This window comes from Ambystoma mexicanum, chromosome 4p, assembly GCF_040938575.1.
Source record: "Ambystoma mexicanum isolate Mex_15411 chromosome 4p, UKY_AmexF1_1, whole genome shotgun sequence".
Lineage (NCBI taxonomy): Eukaryota > Metazoa > Chordata > Amphibia > Caudata > Ambystomatidae > Ambystoma > Ambystoma mexicanum.
Window position 1 is genome coordinate 1179031255 of NC_090927.1, and position 9425 is coordinate 1179040679.

At 43.4% G+C, this 9425-nt stretch overlaps 1 long non-coding RNA gene across 7 annotated transcripts in view; it reads left to right on the forward strand.

Annotated features, from left to right (window-relative positions):
* LOC138453715 (uncharacterized) overlaps positions 1-9425 on the forward strand; it is a 49053-nt gene that overhangs the window by 11091 nt on the left and 28537 nt on the right. For 3 of the 7 annotated variants that reach the window (XR_011260496.1, XR_011260502.1, XR_011260498.1), the window contains exons 2-3: positions 1780-8786; positions 9208-9355. The exons of 3 other annotated variants lie outside the window; for them this stretch is intronic. This is a non-coding gene — a long non-coding RNA (uncharacterized lncRNA). The remainder of the gene's footprint in view (positions 1-1779; positions 8787-9207; positions 9356-9425) is intronic. One more of the 7 variants, XR_011260497.1, reaches the window with a different exon arrangement.

Genomic DNA, 9425 nt, shown 5'->3' on the forward strand with positions numbered 1-9425 from the left:
TTGTGTTCGCAGCCATGTGAGAATCTGGTCCCTGAATTGGGCCTGCAGATGGATTCCTGAAAATTTGTTTGGTAACGTTAAGAATTACACCACTGCTGCAATATGATAATCTTTGCTTGAAATACTTCTAGTGAACGTGGACCCATGGGTTGCATGATTGTTAGGGAGATTTATCATTTTTGTGCTTCATCACCTCTTTTAGTGAGACCCCCAGCACTTTTCCTGCACTTCTGGAACTTTTTCTTTCAATCCTGAATGAGTGAAGCCTTTTTCCACTCTTGGAACTCCATTCTTTGTAACCTACCTGTACTATGGAGTCTGTCTGCTCCATAGCTCTTATAGGAGTCTGTGTTTTACTACTGCAGCACATAGCTCCTTATGGGCAGTGGTGCTAAGGTCCTCCTTTAAGATTATTGTTCTATATCCTCAAGTAACTACAGTACTTAAGGAGATACTTAGTATCTCTCCCAAAACTATTTAGTCTGAAAGATTGGCACACGCCACCTTCAATGGAGTGCCAAAGAGATACTTAGTCTCCCCCTTCTCTCTGCTCCTGTGACTTTTTAGTCACATAGATACTCACCTAGTTATGGCTGGTGGCAGTGGACGTGTTCTACCAAATATTGTGTATTTTTTATACCGAAGGCTATGTCCGTAGCCCTGGTAGTGCACAATATGGTCACCCAAGTACCAAATTAGGGCCTCCCTTCTTTTTTCGCCATTACTAGGGTTGTTGTGGTTCTTTGTTAGCCCTTCTTGTACCATTCTGGGAGGGTGACGTCTGTATGTGTGTTTTGCCTTTTGCAGGAACCAGTAGATATCCCTGCCTAGGCTCCAGAGAGTCTGGGCAGGCAGGAAACGGGGAGGAGTCTTCCACCCCCTTGTCCTTGGTCTGCCAGAGTTCCTGAATAGGTCCAGCTCCCAGAGGGGGCCTGGCTTTCCTGATTGGACAGCCAAACGCCCCTTTCTGTAAAATGCTTAGAGAGATTGCAGAGGAGTGTGTGCTGGAACTGTATGCAAGATGAGGCTTCTGGACTGTGTAAAGCAAGTTGACCTTAGGAAACGGAAGTACCCGAAGAAGAAGATACAGAGAGGCCTGCAGACCGGTTGCAAGACCGTGAAGCGTCCACTGCCGTCCTGACCCTCTTTTCTATGTGACAGAGGAGCTCCGAAGAGGACTACTCATTCCCTTTGGCAAGACAAACTTTGAAACAAGCTATCTCCCAAGTTGCTAGGAGCTTTGAGAGATGCGGAACTCCAATAACAGGAGACCTGCTGCCAATTTCGAGCGCATCGTCATGGAAAGGCTGAAGCCGTCCAAATCTTTGCTGAACCTGTAAGGACACTCCAGAGATCCGATTCGCCCAGACCCCCTCGCCAGAATGTGAGACTGCAGGAAGCAAAGATTGACTGGGCGATCTGTGTCCTTAGTTGGTGCCTCTAATAAGGGGCCACAACCGTAGAGTGACTTCGTTTTGTTGTGGACAACAATGGAGTTGAGTGTGAAGATGATGAAATCAAACTTGATTTAGAAAGAGGTCGGAATGAAGTTGAAAGGAGGGAAGGTCGGCAATCTCTTTGCTGTCTTTTTACAGACCAATCTGACTTTAAAGTGGTGGCAAGCACCCCTAACATCAGTTAGTGCAATGACTGCCTTACACCTATAATTTGCTTGCTTTTACTGATTTCCTTTTTGACAAATGTGTGCATTTTATGATCCGATGCAGCTAGGAGTAGGGCATGTGTCTTTGGTGTGCTTTATCCTTTTTGTTTCAATAGAAAAGAAATTGGAAACTGCAATCATGTATTGGTTTTGTGCTGGCCATAAGTAAGAAGCAGAATCCCTTTGGGAAATGAAAACCATTGTAAATAAGTAACAACAAATGGTTGGAATAGCCTGATCAAGCGCCACCGTATGAAAACACATTGGAGAATGCATTTCAAGTACAGATATCACAGAATCAAATAAACGCCTAGTGCTACAGGTTTGCTGAAAGCAGGCAAGTGAATTGTATATGTTGAATGAGAACTTCCACTCCACAAAAATGGGTATGCCGGCTGAGTTAAGAATGATCAAAGGAACAAGCTATATCTGCTTTGAAAAAAAGTTTGTGCCTTACGCATGTAGCGGAGCAGGCTTCACCAGAGGATTGTGTGGATACATAAATGGAAGAAAAAGTGGATGAGAGCGAACACTGTGAATAGCTCACAAAAGAGGTTTTTGTAGTGCTCTTTGTGTCCGACGGACCTAGTTTCTGTCCACAAGGCATGCTCATTGCTCTTGCATGTGAGGCCAGTAGTCATAATACAGGTAATGCTACCATTCCTGTACCTCTGTAACTAAGCTCTTACAAGCAACCGCGCCTCAATGCCCCTGGACTGTCTGCGCGCTATATAAATATAAATAAATAAAATTTAAGGTAGTTGTCCCTACTGAAAATGCAAGAAATTGTCACACTGTTGTGCAATATTGGGATGGCTTTGCATGTAACAAGCCTGTTTGTTTTTCTGTACTGTATTAGTCAATTATCCAACAGGCTTTTATTATTTCATTTAAAGCTGTGCTTGCACTTGCAGCAACTACTATGGCTTTATACAAATGCAATAGTCTTTTGAAACAATGCAATGTTCTCTTTTGACTGGCTGCGTTGGAATGCTTGTTTTCTAGTCTTTGTGTTGAAGATGTTTCCAGTGCCTTAGTGTAGAGCTAATAATTGTAAATGAATTGGTGACATGTCTCACTTTTTACATTGTTCTTGTGGAACTGTGCGTGCTTTCTATATCTACCAACAGGAGGAGCCGTAAAGGAAAACATTTTCAGTTCTCAGCAATGGGACCTATACCTCATTTCTGAAAATTGCTTTGCTCAACAGGAAGACTTGCTGCACCCATGTTGCGTTACCCTTGTTGTTTGAGACCCACATTTTTGTTTGGAGAACTTACCGTATGGATGTCCCTGCTGAAAATGCACAAAACTGTCACACTGTTGTGCAATATTTGGATGTCTTTGCATGTAATGAGTCTGTTTGTTTTTCTGAACTATATTAGTCAATAATCCAATGGGATTTTATTATTTTATTTAAATCTTTGCATGCACTTGAAGAAACTGCTCTGGCTATATACAAGTACAATAGTCTTTTTAAAAGCTGCAATGTTCTCTTTTCACTAGCTGCATTGGAATGCTTGTTTTCAAGTCTTTGGAGTTGTGTTGATGATTTTGGTGAACATGTTTCCAATTTGTCTTAAAGTGCCTTAGTTTCTAGAGCTACTAATCGTAAATGAATTGGTGACATGTCCTCCTTTTTACATTTTTTTTGTGGAACTGTGTATGCTTTCTATATCTACCAACAGGAGCAGCCTTGAAAGGAATACATTTTCAGTTCTCAGCGATGGGATGTAAAACTCAATTCTGAAAATTGCTTTGCTCAACAGGAAGACTTGCACCCATGTTGCTTTATTCTCGCTGTTTGAGTCCCACATTTTATTGGATAACTTGCCGTACGTATCCATGAACCAAAGGGTTTGTTAAAAGTCTGCGTAGTGAAAGGGAAGATGCAATGCTATGTGGTCAGATAAGTACTAGCTGGCTGGTTATCCTAGTTTACAAAAAATACAATTCTTAATTTTATATAAAAAAGTGAAGGAGAGTTCTTTAGTTGTTGATTCCTTGTGAGAGTTCTTGAGTGGCCGGGCAAGTTGGGGTACAGTTTGTTGGTCTTTGTGTTCGCAGCCTCGTGAGAATCTGGTCCCTGGGTTCGGCCTGCAGACGGATTCCTGAAATTTTCTCTGGTAACATTAAGAATTACACCACTGCTGCAATATGATAATCTTTGCTTGAAATACTTGTAGTGCACCTGGACCCATGGGTTGCATGAATGTTAGGGAGATTTGTCATTTTTGTGCTTCATCCCCTCTCCTTGTCACGATCCGACCTTGGATGGTCTGGGATCGATGGAAGGTATTCAGAACACGCCACCACGTAATCTAATTGTTTCCAACATGGCTGCAGCCAAACACTATTTAGTCCAGCTGGGATTACAGGACTTTGCGTTGCAACCCTTTGTTTGGGGTAGGTTAACGCTTGTCTGTGTGTGTGTGTGTGCAGCCCTGTTTGCACTCCTGTCCTTCGGTACTTTCTTCTAGCACTTTTTTCTCTTTGCTCTCAGCCCTGTGGATTTCCGCGCCCCTCGCGGCTCCGCTACCCTTTTCCCCTTGCTCTCTGTGTGGAGAAGGGTCTTGTCCCCATCTCTGTCCCCTGTTCCAGTCCTCCTGCCTTACCTTCTCTACATCCTTTCTTGTGGCGCTTGTTTCCCCTTTCGGCACCTCTGGCCTCAGCTCATTCCCATTTTGGATTGCTCACTGGTGCATCCTTGGAGAAGTGGTTTACAAGATACATACGAAGACACTTTTGTGATGGAACACGTCAGAGTCTTCTGGACCTCCATCCGACCGCTGCAGACTCCCCAGGGTTTTTTGCCCCAGCTTTTCCCTGGACTGGGGTGGGCTCCCCAGAGTCCCTGCTGCTGGGCAAGCAGCCGACTGAGGCAAAGTGGCCTCCGGGGGAGCCTGTCCCTATCTCTACCCAAAAGAACGAAAAGGGAAAAAGGAAGCAGGCAGTCATAGAAGGAGGAAGAAGAAAGAAACTTCAACAGTAGAATCTACTGAAGAACCCTCTGAATCCTCAGGTGAGGAGGGGGCATACGATACCTGTGTTGCAATTTCTCTGACAGTCCAGCCGTGCATGAGACACCTAGTGAGACCTCCAGCACGTTTTATGGACTTCTGGAACTTTTTCTTTCAATCCTGAATGAGTGGAACCTTTTTCCACTCTTTCCTTCTTGTGGGCTCTGTCTTTTGGAACTCTATTCTTTGTAACCTACCTGTACTATAGAGTCTGTTTGCGCCATAGCTCGATTAGGCGTCTGTGTTTTACTACTGCAGCACACAGCTCCATATGGGCTTTGTTGCTGGGGACCCTTAGGGTCCTCCTTTAAGATTCCTTTTCTATATCCTCAAGTAACTACAGTTCTTAAAGAGATACTTAGTATCTCTCCCAAAACTCTATAGTCTGAGAGATTGGCACGCACCATCTTCAATGGAGTGCCAAAGAGATACTTTGGATCCCCCTTCTCTCTGCTCCTGTGACTTTTTAGTCACATAGACAATCACCTAGTTATGGCTGGTGGCAGTGGACGTGTTCTACCAAATATTGTGTATTTTTTATACCAAAGGGTATGTCCGTAGCCTTGTTAGTGCACAATAGGGTCACCCAAGGACCAATTTAGGGCCTCCTTTCTTTGTTTGCCATTACTAGCGTGGTTATTTTTTGTTAGACCTTCTTGTACCATTCTGGGAGGGGGATGTCTGTGTGTGTGTTTTGCCTCTGGCGGAAACCAGTAGGTATCCCTGCCTAGGATCCAGAGTGTCTCTGCAGGCAGGAAGTCGGGGAGGAGTCTTCCTCCCACTTGTCCTTGGTCTGCCAGCGTGCCTGAATAGGTCCAGCTCCCACAGGGGGTCTGGCTTTCCTGAATGGACAGCCAAACGCCTCTTTCTGTAAAATGCTTAGGGAGATTGCAGAGGAGTGTGTGCAGGAACTGTATGAAAGGTGAGGCTTCTGGAGTGTGTAAAGCAAGTCGACCACAGGAAACAGAAGTACCCAAAGAAGAAGACAAACAAGACGGCCAGAGAGGTCTGCAGACCGTTTGCAAGACTGTTAAGCGTCCACTGCCGTACTGACCTTCTTTTCTATGCGACAGAGGAGCTCCGAAGAGGACGACTCCTTCCCTTTGACTGGTTGGAACATCCAGTCCCAAGACAAACTTTGAAACAAGCCATCTCACAATTTCCTAGGAGCTTCCAGAGATGCAGAACCCCAATACTAGGAGACCTGCTGCCCATTTCGAGTGCATCATCAAGGAAAGGATGAAGCCGCCTAAATCTTTGGTGAACCCGTAAGGAGACTCCAGAGATCCGATCCAACTCACCAAGACCCCCCTCACCGGAGTGTGAGACTGCAGGAAGCAAAGAAGATTGACTGGGCAATCCGTGTCCTTAGTTGGTGCCACTGAAAAGGTGCCACAACTGCAGAATGAACAAAGAAGGTGCTGAAAGTTACTGCTGCTGAGAGACACGGTCCATTTTCCTGCCTTTCATCACCAGACCAAGGAATCCGGAGGTCGGGTCCAGAGCTGCCACATCGTAGAAAAGCCAACACAACCACTTTCTTCAAACTAATGGTACTGTGGGGGAAAGGGTATTGCTTAGCTGATTCCAAGAAGTCACTCCAGATCATTGGAGTGTAGGCAGAGGTGTCCAGGGCAACCCCCTCTTACTTCTGACCCAAGCTGCTGCTTGTGTCCCCTTCTCAAGTCCGTTTTAAGGTCTCCTTTATTAGTTGCTAACTTGCTGCTTCAATAACTTTAGACACTGGAAGTAATTTGCAGGAACTCTGCATAATTTGCTGTTTGTCAAGACTTCAAGCCCTCTCCAAACTGCCTCTAGCTAGGGTTGTGTTTTTGGACTTAAAAGACTTGCCAGGTGAAGAAACCATCTCTAGAATCTTAAACCAAGCTCATATTGCACTAACCACTTATTTTCCTCCCTTTAAGTGGCTTTTCTATATGTGTTCACTGTATTACCCGTTGAAAACCACATGAGTGCGCAGTTAACAATACTACGATAACCATGTCTTTTCCATCTCCAACATTGTTACAAATGTAACCACGAACAAACACAAAAGTGAAAGTGCTCTTTGAAATGTATTATCTAGTATTCCTAAGTGTTCTACTATACATGTCTGAAGTATTTAAAGTGATTCTGGTGTAAATATTAAAAAAAATAGCTTTTATATAAATATATGTGTAAGTGCTCTGTTGTGCCTGTCTAACTAAGATTCAGTGCACTTACCTACAACTCACATCTTCCTCTTAAGTTAAGCTTGACTGCTCTGCCGCACTACCAAGGTCCTGAGCTAGAACCGACTGATACCAAGAGTTGGGGATTTACAAACCACTGGGATAGCTTACTAAAGTCTTACTGCCAGTAGGATTTTAGGAAAACTGTCCCCACACTGATCCTGGCCTGAATTATTTCGGAAGTGCGACGGGCGATGCTTCTTTTTTGGATTGGATAAGTACAAACACCAAAACACTTTTCTTTTTATGTTAAAAAGAAATGGCGGAATTCTTTGCTTGGGGATTGATTGATTGGGGGATAGTATTTTGAGTTGTGGTGGTCAGGGAAAAATGTGTTGGTCTTTGTTTTCACAGCCATGTGAGAATCTTGTCCCAGTTGATGGGTCTAAAAATGCTCTGGTGAAGTTTTGTTAGCTAATAGTAAGAATTCCACCAATGCAGCAATATAATCTCCATGTTGGAGACCACTTGCCTCGACCAAGGGTTACAGGCTCTTGGCCTAAAATATTGCAGAGAATGGAAAGCGAGGCTTCGTGGTTAGATAAGTATGTGCACTTACCCTTGCACTCGCCACCAGCTGGCTGTACCTTTCTTATTTATTCTATTATTCTATGTACTGCACTGTCCCTTTCCCTGCACTTGCGAGATGGGAATCACACCAGGCCTAGTAGGAACGTTGTCTGTCTTCCCTCTGATCCCCATTCCTTGCCTCGTCGCGCCTTGAAACACTTGTGTATAGGCACGTTATAAATGCCATATCAGATCATAAAAAATCAATATGATTTCTCTTTTGTTTGGTTGTCAATTACCTGGGAACGTGTTTGAGTTGGGGGAGACGTAGGGGTGCAACTTGTTGGTTGTTCTCACAGCCTTGTCAAATTTTGTGTGTTTCTGAAGAAGTCACTTTCCATGAAATAACTACATTTTGTTTCTGTGCTGCTTTCCTTTTTGCAAAATGTGAGCCATCTATTGCAGTTGTCTGTACCTGCTTTGTATGTGTTTGATGTGCCTCTTAGTTTTTTTCAACTAGAAAATTGCACGCATTGATTAGTTTTGTTGTGGACAACCATGGAGTTGGGTGTGAAGATGATGAAATCAAACTTGATTCAGAAAGAGGTCGGAATGAAGTTGAAAGGAGGGAAGATCGGCAATCTCTTTGCTGTCTTTTTACAGACCAATCTGACTTTAAAGTGGTGCAAGCACCCCTAACATCAGGTAGTGCAATGACTGCCTTACACCTATAATTTGCTTTCTTCTACTGCTTTCCTTTTTGCCAAATGTGTGCATTTTATGATCCGATGCAGCTAGGAGTAGGGCATGTGTCTTTGGTGTGATTTATCCTTTTTGTTTCAATAGAAAAGAAATTGGAAACTGCAATCATGTATTGGTTTTGTGCTGGCCATAAGTAAGAAGCAGAATCCCTTTGGGAAATGGAAACCATTGTAAATAAGTAACAACAAATGGTTGGAATAGCCTGATCATGCGCCACCGTATGAAAACACATTGGAGAATGCATTTCAAGTACAGATATCACAGAATCAAATAAACGCCTAGTGCTACAAGTTTGCTGAAAGCAGGCAAGGGAATTGTCTATGTTGAATGAGAACTTCCACTCCACAAAAATGGGTATGCCGGCTGAGTTAAGAATGATCAAAGGAACAAGCTATACCTGCTTTGGAAAAAAGTGTGTGCCTTACGCATGTAGCGGAGCAGGCTTCACCAGAGGATTGTATGGATACATAAATGGAAGAAAAAGTGGATGAGAGCGAACACTGTGAATAGATCACAAAAGAGGTGCTTGTAGTGCTCTTTGTGTCTGTCCACAAGTCATCGTCGTATATCTTGGATGTTTGGCCAGCAGTCATAATACAGGTAATTTAAGCCAGTTGTCCCTACTGAAAATGCAAGAAACGGTCACACTGTTGTGCAATATTGGTATGGTGGTATGGCTTTGCATGTAAGGAACCTGTGTGTTTTTCTGAACTGTCTTAGTCAATAATCCAATGGGCTTTTATTATTTTATTTAAATCTTTGCATGCACTTGAAGAATCTGCTCTGGCTATATACAAATGCAATAGTCTTTTGAAAAGATGCAATGCTCTCTTTTGACTGGCTGCATTGGATTGCTTGTTTTCAAGTCTTTGGAGTTGTGTTGATGATTTTGGTGAAAATGTTTCCAAATTGTCTTAAAGTGCCTTAGTGTAGAGCTACTAATCGTAAATGAATAGGTGACATATCTCACTTTTTACATTGTTTTTGTGGAACTGTGTATGCTTTCTGTATCTACCAACAGGAGCAGCCTTTAAAGGAATACATTTTCAGTTCTCACCCGAGGAAGCCCCGTAGAAGTCCCGCTTTGCCCGGAGACTCTCCTTTGCTGCTGCTGGACTTTTGTCAACCGCAAACTTTCCTTATTTCAATGCGACTCCAACTACCAGGAGGTGAAGCTTAAGTGGATATAGTTTATTCACTTTGCTTTCAAGTGAATATATACACCTAAAACCTATCTTT